This window comes from Microtus oregoni, unplaced genomic scaffold (assembly GCF_018167655.1).
Source record: "Microtus oregoni isolate MIOR12 unplaced genomic scaffold, Mior012 000000F_ref0000247, whole genome shotgun sequence".
Lineage (NCBI taxonomy): Eukaryota > Metazoa > Chordata > Mammalia > Rodentia > Cricetidae > Microtus > Microtus oregoni.
Window position 1 is genome coordinate 37599380 of NW_024543059.1, and position 18869 is coordinate 37618248.

Consider the following 18869-nt stretch of genomic DNA (forward strand, 5'->3'; position numbering starts at 1 on the left):
TCATTTTTGTTTCAACAGAAAAGGGGAAATGGTATAGGAGGTCCTACTATATTTGTGTTGCTTACATAGGTTGAATAAAGAAACTGCCTTGGAATTTTGATAGGGCTGCATTTTAGGTAAGAGGTAAAACAGAACTGAATGATGGGAAGAAGAGCAGAGTCAGGCAGACACTGTGGTTCTCCTTCCCAATATGGACGCTGGGTAGACTCATGCTGGTAAGTCACAGTAAAGTGGCAAAACACAATAATGGAGATGGGTTAAACTAATATGTGAGAGTTATCCAATAACAGGCTAGATAATGGTCATGCAGTAATTAAATTAATAAAATTTCTTCATTGTTATTTTGAGGTTTAAGCTAGCCAGGTGCCTGGACACAGCCCGATCCTTCATACTACACACGAAAAGTAGAAAAAGACAAGATCTTCTGAGTAATTTGAGAACCTGAGGACATTGGGAGAGGGATGAATGAGAGGGGAGAGGCAGGGACAGGAGAAGAGTAAAATGTAGAGGTCAATAAAAATCAATAAAAATTTTAAAAAGGTCTGTACTCAAGGTGTGGTACCTAGAAGGTGGTTCTCTGCTTATCAGGGCCACCTGGGAAACTCAGGCTGCCCAGTAGAAAGAAATATAGTTTAATCATCCCTGGTGACTCTAAGACAGCTGTTAGAACCATGGGAAACCACATCCACTTGCATGGGGAACAAACATATGACCAGACACATAAAACACAACAGGCCTGGAACGAACCAGAAGCATTCTAAATACATTATGAACTCCTTTCCTTTAGGAAGATGTTGCTGAGAAATCAAATGTTGGGGTTCTCTTCTGGTAAAATTCTGAGTAAAAATACCCACAGTATCTTCCTTTTTGATTTCCTTTCATCCTATTTGGAGACAGAAAGTATCACCCAGAAACTTAGGTATTGTGATTTCTGCTTCTGAGATTTGAGTTCCTATAACCTTTTATCAAAATGATAGAAACCGTTTTAGCATTAACACCTTCAAATTTCGATTCAACACAGCTAAAACCGCCTCCATATCGTAGCTTACTTTTCTCCTATTTCTTTCTTTATTTATTTAGGGGACAGGCTCTCACCATAAACCTTGGCTGTCCTGGCACTCACACTGTAGACCAGACAGGCCTCGACCTCACAGAGATCTACCCCCCTTTTTTTTTGAGTACTGGGATTAAAGACATATTTCACCAATAGAGACCAGACTTTTTCAATTTTTTTAGGATTATTTTAAACGTTTTTATGTTTCTAAAAAATGGGAATAGGGATGAGAATAACAAACAAGATCTCACCACTGAATATTTCATTGTGACCACACAGCCTTATCATTGAAGTTCAGGAAGTAAACATCTGTATTCCACATAGTTTATTTCAATCTAAACAAAGCTAAGGTTTGTTCTAACTTCCACATTTACTCTGGAGCCCATTCATCTCCTTCAGCATCCAAGAAAATCACACATTCTACATAGCTATGTGAGCTGGCACACAGGGACATCACAGGACACTGGGCTGCAAAGCTGGACCTCTGAGGATGCAGGCGTCCATCCCCACTTTCTCACAGGTCATCATCCTCATCCTGGAGGGAAGACATTTGAGCAACCTCTAAATCATAGGTGCACTGTGCTGCCAAAGCTGGTCCATAACCAGCTCACATGAGGTGGGGCAAGAGCAGGCATGGCAACAAACTCCAACTTAGAATCTCCAGTGAGCTTTTTGGCTTGCGAGAAAAAGGGCTTTTCAAATTTGTCCTTACTTAAGCAGAAATGTCTCTGAACTTAAGATTTTTCTATAAATGGAAGACATGACATTATGCGTTCATTTTCCTCTTGAATAGACATATTGTAGCCACACAACACAATGGGGATATTTTCACTCACATATACCCATTATCTATGCCAATTAGGTTTGTTTTCACAAGTAAATCTTGTTCCCACAGCAAACATTATAATGGAATACTAGGCTTGGTGGCAGTGGCCATCATGCAGGCCCCAAACTTCTCCTGGCCAGCTGTGTCTCACACATCAAACTTGATAGCTCCTCTGTTGATATGGAACACAAGGGTGAACCTCCACACCCAGGGTTACTACATACTTCTTCTCAAAGTTGCCAATCAAGTGACAATTATGAATGTTGTCTTTCTGATGTATCTGTCATCCACCAGGATGAGAGAATGGGACCTGCAGTTCTCCCTGTCCCTGAACTTTGTTTAGACTCCTGGGGATTGAATGAAAGAAGTAATGCCTATAAAGGCAGCAAGCAGATTAATTTCGGAGAGATCATCCACTAGCTTCAGATCTACCTCACAATTCTGCTTTTTCATTTTATTACTTTTCTTTTTTTTCTTTTTTTTTAATTTTTTTAATGAGAAAAGGAAGAAAATAAACAAGTTTCCACCTCCTCCCAGCCTCCCATTTCCCTCCCCCTCCTCCCACCCTTCTCTCCCTCCTCCCATCCTTCTCCCCCTCCTCCCACTCCCCTGCCCCTCCCTCTACAGTCCAAAGAGCAGTCAGGGTTCCCTGCCCTGTGGTAAGTCCTAGGTCCTCCCCACTCTGTCCATATCTAGGAAGGTGAACATCCAAACTGGCTAGGCTCCCACAAAGCCAGCACATTGCATAGGATCAAAACCCCCTGCCATTGTCCTTGGTGTCTCATCAGCCCTCATTGTTCGCCATGTTCAGAGAGTCCGGTTTTATCCCATGCTTTTTCAGTCACAGTCCAGCTGGCCTTGGTGAGCTCCCCATAGATCAGCTCCACTGTCTCAATGGGTGGGTGCACCCCTCGTGGTCCCGACATCTTTGCTCATGTTCTCCCTCCTTCTGCTCCTCACTGGGACCTTGGGAGCTCAGTCCAGTGCTCCAGTGTTGGTCTCTGCCTCTATCTCCATCCATCACCAGATGAAGGTTCTATGATGATATGCAAGATATTCGTCAGTATTTCCATAGGCTAGGGTCATTTCTGGTTCCCTATCCTCAGCTGCCCAAGGAACTAACTGGGGACATCGCCTTGGGCTCCTGGGAGCCACTCTAGGTTCAAGTCTCTTGCCAACCCTAAGGTGGCTCCCTTACCTAAGAACTGTGCTTCCGTGCTCCCCTATCCTACCTTCCTTTATCCCAATGTTCCTTTTTCCCCAAGTTTCCGCCCATTCTCCCCTTCTCCCTTTTCTCTCCCCATCTCCCCTTACCCCCTTCCCACCCCACCAACAAGATTCCAATTTTCTCCCCGGCAACTTTGTCTACTTCCCATAGCCAAGAGGATAACTATATGTTTTTCCTTTGGTTCAACTTCTTACTTAGCTTCTTTAGGATCACCAATTGTAGACTCCGTGACCCTTATTTATGGCTAGAAACCAATTATGAGTGAGTACATCCCATATTCATCTATTTGGGTCTGGGTTACCTCACTCAGGATAGTGTTTTCTATTTCCATCCATTTGCATGCAAAATTCGAGAAATCATTGTTTTTCACCGCAGCGTAGTACTCTAATGTGTAGATATTCCACACTTTCTTCATCCATTTTCCATTGAGGGGCATCTAGGTTGTTTCCAGGTTCTGGCTATTACAAATAATACTGCTATGAACATGGTTGAACAAATGCTCTTGTCATATGATAGGGCATCTCTTGGGTATATTCCCAGGAGTGGTATTGCTGGGTCCAGGGGTAGGTTGATCCCGAATTTCCTGAGAAAAGAGCAAACTGATTTCCACAGTGGTTGCACAAGTCTGCATTCCCACCAGCAATGGATGAGGGAACCACTTCCTCCACAGCCTCTCCAGCAAAGGCTATCATTGGAGTTTTTTATGTTAGCCATTCTGACAGGTGTAAGATGATATCTCAAAGTTGTTTTGATTTGCATTTCCCTGATTGCTAAGGAGGTTGAGCATGACCTTAAGTGTCTTTTGGCCATTTGAACTTCCTCTGCTGAGAATTCTCTGTTCAGTTCAGTGCCCCATTCTTTAATTGGGTTAATTAGCATTTTAGAGTCTAGTTTCCTGAGTTCTCTATATATTTTGGAGATCAGACCTTTTTCTGTTGCGGGGTTGGTGAAGATCTTCTCCCAGTCAGTAGGTTGCCTTTTTATCTTGGTGTTTTATTACTTTTCAATAAGCCATTTCATTTATGAAGATCTGGAACTTTCCACATCATGTATCCAGGATGTTCCAAGAGTTTTCAGAATATTCCTGACTTCATACTTCAACCATATGATTAGGAATGTGGTTGAGAAGTGATTCTGTACAAAACAGCAAAAATGACTCAGAAAAGAACTGAAAGTCCAACATACCGTGAGGAAGCAAGGCTTTTTCTCATGAAAGTAAGTGTGGTTTACTATCTGGAAATCTGTTAATAATTCCACGCTGTTAATAGGTTAGGGAGGAAAACTGCATGACCGTCTCTGTGAATGTTGAATACACACTTTTACGGAACTACACATCATTTCCTAGTAAAAACTGACATGGAATTATGAAAGCTGTCCAACGCAAGGAACACAAAGAAACATCGAAGGGAAGCACTGAATTTAATGGCAGAATTAAAGAGGCCTCCCCAGCGATGACAACTCAAAGTGGCCTCTGAACCTGAGATTGGCCAGGATGAGACTGCATTCCTAGCCTAAGCAATAAGATAAGACAAAGAAACACAAGATTCAAATATTTGAGGGAGAGGAACAAACATTATGGTTATTTGAGGAGGACAAAACTGATTGGATAAACAACATAGCAAGATAACCTATTAATAGGTTTGTGCCTTTTTGGTTTTTCTTTTTAACTATTTTTATTATGAAGCTCTGGGCACAAGGAAATATGCAGACGTAAGGGTGTAAGTGTTTGTTACTCTAACAATTTCCAGAGATAGTCAAGGGTAAAGAGAAGGGATTTACTTTAGTTTCCATTTTAAAGGCTTTTAGTTCTGATTGATTGTGTTCACTGTTTTGTGCCTGTGGTGAGGTAGGCCCTTGTGGTGGCAGCACATGACAAGCCCTTCACCTCACAGTCCAGATATGAGAAAGAAGAGGACAGATTGGGCTCTCAGTGTCTCACTCCAGGGCAGCATGCCTATGGAAATCTTCCCTCTAGTCTCCATTTCTTATAGGTCCCCCCTACTACCCAAAGCACCATGGGCTGGAGACCCACCCTTTAACACAGGGGCCGGCTGAGGATATTACAGATGCACATTACCATAGCAGCCGATAAGGTCAATTCAGTCTACAGCAAGCTTTTTAACAAACCTGGAAATAATGACAGATGGGAGATGTCAAGGCCAGTGCTGTGGTTTCACCCACCCAAAACTCAGCATGGTAGTGTTGTCAGCAGTGCCTTAGGGAAGGATACAGGGACTACACTGCTCATCTGGAGAGCAGGTTGATATAAAGGTAGTCCAGGCTCTCAACTGACTCTACTGCTTCCTCATCGCCATGTGATCTCCCTCCCAAGAACTCCTGCTACTGATAGGGCCAGAGGATCACGTGATAGGCCAAGCATATGGGGTTCAACCAATATAGGTTTTGACCCTCCAAAACCTGCAATTGAACCAAATTTCTTCTTATAAATTATTCAGCCTTGGGTATCTTATCCAACAACATGAAGCAAACTAAGATAGCAAATGTAAAAAAAGTCATGCAACCACTTTGAAAATCAGTGTGGTGGTTTATCAGAAAACTGGGAGTCAACCTACCACAGGATCCAGCAATTCCACTCTTGGAAATATACCCAAGAGATACCCAATCAATGGAAGAATGGATAAAGAAGGTATGGCGCACGCACGCACACACACACACACAAATACACACACACACACACACACACACACACACACACACACGAGTATTACTCGGTGGTACAAGAAAATGACACCATGATTTTTCATGCAAATGGATAGAAATAGAAAACACTATCCTGAGTGAGGTAACCCAGACCCAAAAAGATGAATATGGTGTGTACTCACTCATTAGTGGATTCTAGCCAATATCAAAGGACATTGAGCATATAGTTTGCGAGCTTATAAGAGCTACGTAATAAGGTGAACCCAAAGAAAAACATGTATAGATCCTCTGTTGTAAGGAGCTGAGGGGCTGCAATCCTACAACCCAGCTCTTGACCGCCTGGCTAGCTTATGACCCATAATAACGATACACAAACTGTATGCATATAAACACTGCTTGGCCGATTTTTATTAATGTGTGTAGCACCACTTGCGCATACCAGGAAGATTCTAGCCTATGTCCATCTTGGGTTGGAGCTTCATTGCATCTGCCCTGGAGAGCAGTGGCATGGCATCTGTGCTCACTTCCTCTTCCTCTCAGCATTCTGTTCTGTTTACTCCACCCACCTATGTTCTAACCTATCAGGCCATGCAGTTTATTAATTAACCAATGAAAGCAACACTAAAACAGAAGGAACTACCACACCAGGTTGAGGCCACTGGATATGATGGTGAATTTGAAGTAGGACACAGATCCGGATTCTTAACCTCTTCAACTCTTTCCTATGTGCCTCCAGGCGGGTGTTGGCTCCCAAAACGATGCAGCTTCCTTCTGGAAGTTTCATCCACAGTCATGACCACAGCTCCAGTTCTACTCTTGATATTTCGACCAATCACAAGGGGCTTCTTCAGCATCCAGAACAGTCTTGGTACTGCCTGAACACTGCAATGTTTCTGTTGTTGTCATTAGCTGTGAATGTCTGGGTGCCCAAGTGTCAAAGGGGTGACTCGTATACTATCCACCTGCCTGAAGACACTGGCCTGCCTCCAGAAATGGCTGTGATGTGGTGAGGACCATTGTTCAAGTGGTAGGGCACATTTCTCTTATACACAAAAGGCTGGGTTAGATCCCACACACTGCAAGGACCAGGTAAAGTCCCAGCAGTCAGGAGTTAGAGGCAGGAGCCTCCACCATGCAGTTGAGTGGTATTCAGCCTTCCCAGTTATGTGACCTATGATATACTTCCTCATGCTGTGCCATCCCGGTACTGAAATAATTTCCTTGTAACTTAACAAATGAAAATTTTAAATTTACATATGAATTATAGTATAAATATCTGTGATTTTAATGGGCATAGGTATGAACCCAGGTAGAGAACCCCAGAAATAGTAACTTCAAGGCCAATGTGGAATAAAATGAGAATCTGTCTAAAACCCAAAACCAAACCAAAGATGCTCCCTCCTCTACCCAAAGACAGAGACCTCCCTGTCAGGTAACCTCAGGCCCTCAGACACAAGATAAATGGGGTTATTTTCTCTAGTGCCCTCTGGCTTCACTGCTCTGAGACTCAGACACCTCCCACACCATTGGTTGTGTCCAAGACCCAGATTCTTCTGCTCCTCAGTGACCACAGAATGTCAAGACGGTTGTCCTCTGTAGGGTTGCCTTAAGAGAATGACATGGGGGAAAGATTGGTCAAGGTTTTCCATAAGGCCTAAATGTTATTTCTGTCACTGGTTGCATCACTCCTGACCTCTGCTTGGTGTGCCCAGGGAGTCACTGGGGAACCATGGGGATATATTCCAGCCTGACATTTTCCACTGCATGGTGAACATTCCCGACGATCTAGAGGGAAGAGAGCAGAGATGCCAAACCCTAAGTTCTCCAGGGACACCTGCCCCAGGATTTGGGGGGCAGCTGCTAGAAAAGTCTCCATTCGGGATCTTATTATCTATTACTGTTTCCTTTGCCTTTCCCTGCATACAACACTGAAGGGTGAAGCTACTGGTGGCCTCCAGGAGAACAAGCACCATGCACACAGGATGCCACCTGATCTCCTTCACCATCAGTACTGCCATCAGGAGCTTCACAAAGGCACCTGTGGCCCAACTGCCAATGGGCAAGTGGTTGACATCCACTAGGTATTGACCCATGCCTTCCACCTGTACATGGAAATTTGGGGCTTAAAGCTGTGTGACACCACACTTGATTAAAGAAGCTGGGATTAAGTGTGAAAAGTTGGAAATTGCTTTTTTATTAATAAACAATATATTTTAAACAATAGTGAACATAAACAATGGATAAACTTGGAAAATTATGGTACTAATAACAAGAATAAATAACATCAAGATAGCAAAACCAAAACCAAATGAACCATAAACTAAAATCTAAAACAAAAATCAAACAAAAATAAAGCTATTTAATATTTATCACTGTATATTGATAGTACCTACTACACAATAGTGAACATAAACAGTGGATAAACTTTGAAAATTATGGTACTAATAACAAGAATAAATAACATCAAAATAGCAAAACCAAAACCAAATGAACCATAAACAAAATTCTGAAACAAAAAGCAAACAAAAATAAAGCCAGTTAGCATTTATCACTGCATATTGATAGCACCTACTACACCCACTACAGGCAAGTGCTTGCCTAAGAGACATGCTAGTGAGGTAGTCACAATTTTAATGGTCTCTTCAAGATTCCTGGGTCCGTTCAACATAGGAGGTTCTATGTCATGTTACCCCAAGGCAGAGTCCAATTGCTGGTAAATGTAGTCTTCTGAGAAATTTTTGTCTCAGGATTTCTGTATCTCAAGTATATTTTTGATGCGTTCTTCTCTTCTCAAGAACTGAGTCACAGTCACATGAATCACATTAGGTGTGATCACCTGTAGGTGAGCTGGAATTTCCCTCACTGGTGTGTTCACACCTGAAGGCGGTGTCTTTTTATCTTGATCCCAATGTGAAGAACATGTGTAGAAGGTGTTTGTGGCTTACATTGGCTTCCTCAGGTCTCTCAAGTGGTATGATCAAAAAAATAATAATAATAATAATCTAGGCCCAGAAGCAACCATGCTAGGTCACTGGCTAGGCAAAATCAGAACCTATGACACAAGGGTAAACAAAATTGAAGAAGAATATGTGTCCTTAGAATTCAATATTGCTGTGGATGGGACTCAGCACCTAGTTCTTCCTGGAGATCCTTCTGCTGGTGGCTCTCGTCCTGGGCAGTGGCCTGTTCCAGATGAATTTGTGGAGTTTTAGACCTGGAAGAGAAAAGCAGTTAAGAAAAACAGGCCAATGGGGATCTGCCATGTTAGCTGAAGATGCTTCCTCAATCCACCTCAGCTCTGCTGGATAGTGAATTTAATCTTGTGACTAATGTCATTGTTGGTACTCACACGGAATAAGATCCCAGAGTGATGGGCCTAAAACTTATCTCAGTCTTAAACACAAATTATAATTTCAAATAAACACAGTTGGTGTCCATTTTACTAGAAAGAATAGGGTATTCTTCTATAATTCAGGGATTTCATTTTGTAAACAGCAACAGCATATTGACACTATAGTCAACAGCACATGAGAAATGCATGAGTTGTACATGAGCTATTCATAATTTTATAGATAGCCTTAAACTGCCTGCGTCTTAGGTCCCTGTAAAGGGCGTGAGGCTAGCTCAGTCCTCATGCCCAGAAGGAACCTTGAACATGAACAACATGCAGATAGAGCCTGTCGTGCTAGAGCAGCATTTCCTGTGATGTGTGCCTGAGAACGTTGTCCCTGTCGGGGCTCTGGGACCAAATAGAAACTGGTCCTTTCCTAAGGACTAGAGCTGGGAATCCGCATCCTGGCTTTGGGATTTGGTTACAGAACACACCCGAGAAGGTTCTGATCTTCCCTACAGCTGAGTATCTGTCTGGGTTCATCCTGGGAAGTCCTTAACCAATTCTATCCAGAGAGCACTTTTCACAGCAAATGGGCAAATGTTATAGAGAGCAGTGTCAAAGGTGGAAATCTCTTATAACATGGGACTTTTCTAAATAAAAACGAGAATTCTACCATGAACTGTGGTGTACAACTTTAAACCCAATATCTTGGAAGCCTGAAACAGGCAGCTCTCTGTGAGATCAAGGAAAGCCTTGGGAGAACAAAGTGTTCAGAAGGGAGGTATAGAGACTAAATTCTATAGACACACTGAGTATCAAATATAATATATACTGGACAGAATTTCTTGTTGACTGGACAAGCTCAAATCTCTGAGGTCTTCTGTTTCCTGCTCTAGCTTGTAGCCTAAAGATGGACAGAATTGATATTAATCCCAAATCCATGGGCCCCACTTGGCTCTACCTCCTCTCCCCAGTCTGGCTCCTACCTCATCTGAGAGACCTGAAAGTGATGCTGCAGCTTTTGGACCAAGTGCTTTTCCTGTATGACCATTTCCCTCTGCTTCTGCAGGAACTGAAAGCTTTCTTCCAATCTCTTAAGCTCCTGTTGATGAGAAAATTGTGTTCTTTCATGGGGGTTATAGACAGTCATACATATCTAAGCACAAGGAACGGATCCCAATAACTTGTTAGTCAGCTAGGCTTGCTAAACAAAAGCATCTGGGGAAGCAAGAACCCCAGGTTTCTGGTACAGACTGATAGAAACACAGTGGTCTCCACGTGAAAATTCACATGTTTGATGCACCCCAAAACCTATATCCTTACACTACTACACACACATGCGCGTGCACATACACACACATGAAAAAACACACGCGTGCACTCACACTCAAACCCACAAAGAGCAAGTGTTAAAGAGAAATATGAAAAAAGGGAGGTCGTAGAAAAACACATCACGGTCAATGAACAGTTGAGTTTAGAATAACTATAGCAGTTCTTTCAGAAAAGTCTCACAACTCAGCCATAATTCCTTGGGGACTAAAATTATTGTGAGAAAAGTGAATTTCTTAGACTATATTGATGTGATTACAGAAATTCTTCTGCTATAGGACCAAATCTCCCACCTTCCACCACCAGCTTGTCCAAAGCCCCGAGATGATCATCCACTCAACCACACATTTTAGTCTGGAAGGGAGAACAGTCCAGCACAACTCTCAGAAAACAGAGCTGACAAGCTGCTGTTCAGGCTTCTGTCACTGTGAACCAAGAATTCAGGGAAGCAAAGAGAACACATTGGGATGCAGGCAGAAAAGAGAAGCCAACAGGCCACGCCAATCCATGAGTATGAGAAGCCCTCTGTTGGCCCTGGCACAGGGATCTCCACCTTGTTAACTGCTTCCCACCTGCGATAGGACATGATCCCTGCCAAACAAAAAAGCTGCAGGACCAAGAACTCACTCACTCTAAGCTCTGTGCCTAGAAGGTTACCCAACATAAATACAAGTACGTGTGTGATATGTTATTGACCCATCTCCTTCACTAAATCACAGCTTCTTCGAGCAGAGCAGAAAGGAAGGCTTGTCTGTATTTCAGATCTCCATAAGACAAAAGCTTCCCAGAAGTCCTTGTGCATGGACACTGAAGGGAATGTTTGGAATATATGAGGTCCGTGGCTGGAAGGGAGTATGGGTGAGTAAGCTGATGTGTTAAACACTGGTAGTTGGATGGGTAGAGAGGCAGTCAAATGGGCAAATAGTACCAGAGCTTAGCCTGACTTGTTGCTGGCCCCTACCTGTTGTTGCTGGATTTTGAGGTAACTGATCTCTTCGTCTTGGTCATTAAGGATCAATTTCAAATCCTCCAGGTGGTACTTCAGCACGGTCCAATCATTCTGCAGTTTCTTTCCCTCCTGCCTCAGCTCGTCCAACTTCTTCTTTAGCTGAGTCCTTTCCATCAGTAGTCGGCTGTGCAGATCCCTGCAGACAAACTCTGCATAGTAAGGCCCTGCAGGCCTCCTCCTGCTACCCCTGATTTCTGGGAAACGGCACCCCAAAAGACCTCATGATTCCTCGAATAGGTAGCTAAGAGTTTGATATAGTCATGACACCTACACTCCGGAACCCAAATGGGAGAACAGGTAATGCCAGAAATTATCAAACTACTATTGAAAACTCCAGCACATAAAAGGATCCATGTCCCTTCAGTAGAAGGAGTAGTTCCCCAGCTGGCCTAACTGTCTATGGTAATGGGGAAACATCAGCATGTAGTGGACAAACACAATCAAAGTGAGGACAAGTTACCCAAGGTGAGTATAATCTATCTACAGATTCAACAGCCCCAGACCTGTAAAGAATGGGCCTGAGCTCCAGAAGTTCAAGGCTGCCTGACATTCCCCTGAGATTGTAAATACCTTTGCTATCTACAGGCTCTTGAGGCCCTAGGACAAGGTGGCAGGGGCTAACAGTCTCTTTCACACTTAGCAAAACTGAGTCCAAGAGATACAAGTTTAAGAGTTGCTTACAAAGAAGCAAAAAGGCTCAAACCAGAGTTGAAGTCACTCCATCCAGAGAAAAAGGAAGTCAGAGATGGCCATTCCACGAGTTTTGTTATCCATGTCCTGATGGACACTTACCGATAGAAGACTGTCTCCTTGCTCAGCAACTTGAAATTATCTAAGGTCTCGGTGTTTTCACTCTCAAAATTGTTTAGCTCCATCATGATCTGTTTGTGATCCATCTTTACCTTCTCATACAAAGCATTTGGCTTGTGGTTCTTGTAGGGACTAGAAAATGGGAGAAAAGACCCCATGAACATAGGCTTCAGTGATCACGGGAACTGAAGTTATATCCTGATCTACCATAGCACAACAGATGCAAGATTCTGGTGCATGTGTAGTGGAACCTCCTGGTGCTTTTAAACTTGTTGTTCTGTTCCCAGCACAGCTGAGGCTAAACTTGAGAAGGAAGCTGCACTGATTAAATGAGCTCACTCAGTACGACTAGATTGTAAGTCTAGTCCTCTATGCTACCAGGAGTCTCTGTCACATGTCTCCGTTCACCAGACATTGCAATGACATCTCTCCTGTTTCACAACACTGATTCTGGGTCCTGGTTGACAATCAGTGAACAGTTAGAGCACATCATTATAGTTTGGATTCTTAAGAGAAGGAAGTGATATAAACTCCCCTAGAGATTCCTAGGTGCCACCAAGGTGAGCATGTAGGACACAAGCAGTCTTGCTTTAAGTGGGGCTTCCAGAGCTCAGCACTGGAAACTTCTGCAAAGAGGGAGAAGGATATCATGAGAAACCACCGCAGATCACTGGCCACCAGAGGTCAAAAACACACAGATCTCCAAATGTGTGTGTTCACACATATCCATATGAGAGAGTAAGAGAAAGAGAGAATAAAGAGAGCTAGAGAGAGAGAGAGAGAGAGAGAGAGAGAGAGACAGAGATAGACAGAGAGAGAGAAAGCATCATATATATATATATATACATATATACATATATATGTGTATATATATATATATTATATACAGAGCTCTACGGTCTAATGGAGGTCTGCACAAAACTAGAGAGTACCTGTGATGAGACCCAGCTCTTCCAGGTATACACTGAGATGTCCCAAGTCAAACCAGGCCCCTCCAGCTGCTACCATGGGCATCTAGCACACAATCACATGCTAGGAAAGTAGAACCTCCCCACACAATAACAGCAGGTAGTAGTAGCTCATGCAAGCCACCGCCTGTCAGGTCCTTTCCAAATGCATGCTAGGAACTTCACATTACCTGCCTCAATCCCTGATTTTTTGGCTGAGACCAGAAGCCCTGGTTTTCATTAGGAGAGAAAGAAAAGGTAGAGGCCACACCTCATGGCCACTGTAATTCAAAGTCTTCCTGTCCCCTGAGAAGAATTTAGGACATGAGGTTTGGCCCAGTCGACTACAATCCAAGAGTTCAAAGGCAGAAGGTGAGGTTGACATTGCCTACAGCTCCACGAAGTTTGAAACAATGCATACCTATTGTCCACGGCTCCTTCAGTGAGGATCATCAGCTGGTCTTTCAGGTCATTTCTTTCCCTGGTCATCAGTTGCAGCTGTGTGGTCACCTCTCCTCTTCCTTCTTTATCTGCTTCTTACTCAGGAGCATTGGATGGGATGCTGGCTCTGTAGAGGTTTCTGTGTATAGGTATAAAACAAGTGAAACTGCAAAAGTGAAAAGTCAAAAGGCATAGGAGATTGACAGACCATCCTGAGTCCCAAACAGATTTGTGTCTGGAACCCAGTGACAAACAAAACATACTAGGCCAGGTTGACAGGCCCATGTGTGGTTCTCAAATCTCCCATCACTCTAGAGATGTGGCTCTGTAAGCATCTACAGTTTTTCTCGACCTTCCTATAATTCTTCAAGTGACTACAGAGACCACCTCTTCAGGAATATTCACAGAAGAACAGGATGCAGCATGGTCCAGAGCCATGCTGTGATTTAGAAGCCATGAGAAAAATGGCAGAGTGGACAAGCAGTCAGGTGTTATGAGGAGGCTAGGTCTCATTGCTGGTTACTCATGGCCCATGCTGTGGATTGGAAAGTCAGGCAGGGCTCCATCATGGTCAAGAGACTCACCCAGTCACCCATTGACAGCCCAGATCATTGAAGCTGACACTCAGTAGCCATTCTCTGCCCTGGTCCCATAACTCTGACAGAAGTTTGGTCACCCTGTGATCTAACTGCCATCCTCAACTTCTGAATCAGAACCCTAAGGGGGGTCACTGTCAGGGAAAGGAGGTCAGAGGAATTCTGCAAAGCAGACTGCTGAACACTCTGAGGATGAAAGGTCTTGGCCAGGAGCACATTTGTCTCCAAGGGAACAGTGTTAGACAGACAGTGAACCTAAAGGCAACTACTACAGGTGTAGTGTAGTGATGTCTGACCAAAGATGGGGACACATTACTCCCTCCCTGCCCCTTGCTGGTCTCTCTTTGTCCCAACATTACACCCCAAACCACAGTAAAGGTAAGAGCTAAGTGGTGGTTCCAGCACAACAGCCTTTGCTTTCTCAGTATCTGGTTCACAAAATGGACAAGCTAATATTCTGGAATCTTTGACTTTTGGGAAGTATGATAATCAGGGATGTCCATTTTATTCTCTGAGGCTCCAGTTTTTCCGCTCCATTACTGGGGAGCCCACCTCACGTGCACCTGCTTTGGCAATCTCCCCATTTCCTGCCCATGACTCACTGGGTCTTTGCCAGAAGTGAATGGCAGCTTTCTTCTGCCTCTCTCTGGTCTCTGGACCTTCTCCATTCTGTCTCCCAAATATGCGACGCCTCAGTCTTGAGAACATGACTGGTGCTCTACCTCTAGGGTTGAGGAATGTCCTAATGGCAGTTGGTGTTGCTACAACAAGGTGACATCACGGGATTCCAAGAGATCTCCAGGATACAATGGAATGTCCAGAGATGAGACCGCTGATGTCATGGCTAACTGCTTTTGCCAACCTGCTAAGTAGCTTTCCAGTACTGACCAGAAGACAAGCTTACCTTTCTAGGAGCCTCTCTGGGAACACAGAGGAAACCAATCAGCACCTCCCCTTCTAAACCTGGTGTTTCCTTGGCTTGACTGAAAGACTCATAACCTTTCCCATGTTGAGAACTAACCTAATATTTCAAAAGTTTGCTGAGGTATGACTCATTCCTTCTCAAAGTCCATCAATATGAGGAATTAAATATTCATGAGAAACAACTTTAAGATGAACATAAATGAGGAAAGGTCACCTTCCTCAAGACAGTGTTAGAAAGCACATTAAGGAAGAATCTACAGGCTGGTTAAAGTTTGAGCCTTGAGAGAAGGGTACAGTCATGGAAGCCACGTGCTTAACTTTAGGAAATTGCCCCTGGATTACTAATCACATAAAGAAAGAACCCATCAGGGTTTTGGCAAAAGTGTGATGATCGATTGGCACAGGAATCTAACATAGTGGGTTCACCAGGAGAAAAAGCCCACAGACTGAGTCTTGTGTTCTCCACTCTTCTCCAAAGAGAAAAAGGCAGGATAGTTGCAGGCCTTGGTGAGTTACAATGAAATTCTGGATAGCAGGAAAATGAAGTCAACAGATGTAGACATACCTCAGCTGCAGAGTGGCTGAATAGCATGTAGCAAGTCCTGGTTCAATAACCACTGCTGTCCGCACCGGCCTTGGTGGCCTCAGATGTAATTTTAGCACCTGTGATGTAGAAGCAGGATAACATAAGTTCAAGGTGAACCTGCAAAGCCAGTGTGAGGACAGCTTGGGCGATATGAAACCCTGTCTCAACAAATCAAACACTAATCTACCCTACCTCCAAGGCCTCACCTAACAATCCTTCCTTTCTGTATTGGTATTTCAGATGGACTTTATGTGACCCATAGTCTCTATTTTACCACCCAAGCATAGCATCCTGAGTGTTGGATTCGCAAGAGAGTACTGATCCCCTGGAAGTCAGCTCCTTTGCAGTATTCCTGAGTTTTAGTCAGAGAGGTAAGAGCAAGCTTCTCACTGTACCCAGATAGGAAATTGAGGCCTCAATAGATTCATGCTTTCTAAAGTGTAACACATGCCTTCTAACACATGGATGGCCCAGAGATGTTGTTATATCCTGGCCTGGGGCTAAGTCCCGGGTGGTTCCTGGTTGAGTCCAGCCCTACCTGCCCCATGGTATAGCTCATAGCTGTGGCTGTGTGGTGGCCCAGGTACACCCCAAGTCTTCCTGTGTCCATGATGCACTTATTACCTCTCATACACTTCCCCAAAACACATCCATTTCTTCTATTGTGAATTTTCTAAGCCATCCATCTATTATTGGAGAACAAGTTTGTGGCAAAAGGACAGCCCAGAAAATTCAATAAAGAAACAGAAATGAATGTTTCAGGGCTCGTTTACATCACTGATGCATCTGCTCATCTTAGACAGGCATTGTCATTGAGGAAGAGCACACCAGGAGCATGCCAATGATATTGGAAAAATACACTGAAGTCTAATGGTGAGGCACATTCATCTTCCCATCTTTCTCCCTTGACTCATTTTCCCCATCTGCACTTGTTATACTCCTTCTCCTTAATTGTGTTTCTGATTTATCACCTGGCTATTTTTTTTGTTGTTTTAAAGAGAGGTGATCAGGTAGTCCAGGCTGACTTCCAATTTGCAACTAAGGACAACTTGAGCTACTGTTCCTCCTGCCTCCACCTCCTTAGTGCTGGCATTCTGGGTGCTGGGAACCAAAACCAGAACCTCATCACACTAGGCAAGGACTGTACCAACTAAGGCACATCTTTAGACACTCACTGGTCATGCACTAGTGTCCAGGAACATGTCTTCCATGACATTCATTTATGTAGTGATTTCAGAGTGAACTTGTTGATTTGCAATATTGTAAATGTATATACAATACTATATAATATTTAAGAACAAGCTATTATGATTTATATTTGTTAAGCCACTTATGAGCTAAAGGCTTTGTCTGCTGGCGGTTCCTCTGTGTGCTGTGATTACCATTAATGAACAGAGAAATTGCCTTGGCAGAGTGTAGGGCAGAACTTGGATAGGCTGGGAAGACAGAAGTAAATGCTGGGAAGAAGAAAGCAGAGTCAGCGAGACGCCATGGAATTGTCAGAGTCAGCCATGCCAAATATTTGCTGGTAAGCCATTGGCATGTGATGATATACAGATTAATAGAAATGGGTTAAATTAAGATGTACAAGTTTGCCAATAAGAAACTAGAGCTAATGGGCCAAGCAGTCTTTTAATCAATAGAGTTTCTTGTGGTTATTTTTGTGCTAAGCTAGCCAGGCGGCCAACATGAACAAGCAGGCACTTCTCCTACAAAGAGATTCTGGCAACATCAGAAGGTGTGGCCTAACTAGGGGAAGTGTATCTTTGAGGGAATGTGTTTGGTGCCTGGGTCTTGTCCTTGGCAACTTCTCTCTCTCTTTCTCTCTCTCTCCCCCTCCCTCCCTCCCTTCTTTTGCTTCCTGTCTTTGGTGAGCAGATCACTTCTATTTCACTGTGATAAAATTCCTTCTTACAAGATGAGGGACATGGGCCTATCTTGTCAAGGCCAGCAATCTCCAAAGCTATAAGTTGAAATTATTCCTGCTTCTTTAAGTGGTTTTCTTGGGGAATCCTACTACAGTAATAAAATGTCAAACCAACTAACATAACTGTAGTGAAGATTCATCAAAATCTTCATTTTGAATGCCCAATAATAAACTCCATAGGACAAGAAAGTATGTGGGGAGTCCTCCTGCAGTTCAAGACACTGGAGGGTTATAGAGGCTAAATTGATTTTCCATTTATGAAGCCATGACAGGGCCTGCTTTGTTTTGTTTCTTAGTTTCTTGTTTCTGGTCAAATGAATATATTTGAATGCCTAGTGACCCATGGAGAATATGTCATTGTCCTTTTTAGTCTGGGCAGAGTGCTAGGATTCCTCAATCCACAATGCTGAGTGAACCATCTGGCCAGCTCTGTCTCCAAAGGAATATAACTATATATGATAAAGAAAATATACAGCAAGCCAATCCATAACATCCAAGTAAATGGAGACAAAATCCCAGCGATCACAATGAAGTCAGAAATAAGACAAAGTTGTCCACTCCCTCCCTATCTATTCAATATAGTCATTGAGGTCCTACCTACAGCAATAAGACACCAAAAGGAGATAAAGGGAAAACAATTCAGAAAAGAAAAGGTAAAATCTCACTGTGTGCTGATGATATAATCGTTTACATAAGTGACCCCAAAAATTCTACCAAAGAACTTCTCCAACTCACAAACATTTTCAGTAACATAAAAGAAAAGGAAATTAACATAAATCAGTAGCCGTTCTGTACACAGATGATAAATGGGCTAAGAAAGATATCAGAGAAACATCACCATTTATAATAGCTACAAATAGCATAAAATATCTTGGAGTAACTCTACCCAAACAAGAGGAAGGTTAGTATGACGAGGACTTTAAATCGTTGAAAAAAGAAATTGAGGAAGATACCAGAAAGTGGAAAGATCTCCCATGTTCTTGGGTAGCTAAAATTAACAGAGTAAAATGGCAGTCTTACCCAATGCAAGATTCAATGCAATGCCCATCAAAATCCCACCAAAATTCTTCACAGACCTTGAAAAAAAAAACTCAGGATAGCCAAAAGAATTCTGTACAATAGATAAAACTTCCAGAGGCATCAAATCCCATATAGTAGAGACTTGAAACTCTACTATAGAGCGTCACTATTGAAAAC

The 18869-nt window shown here is 43.1% G+C and overlaps 1 pseudogene; it reads right to left on the bottom strand.

The window, feature by feature from the left end:
- Positions 1–1568: 1568 nt before the first annotated feature.
- Positions 1569–7862, bottom strand: LOC121461135 (annotated as a pseudogene).
- Between the last annotated feature and the right edge of the window lie 11007 nt (positions 7863–18869).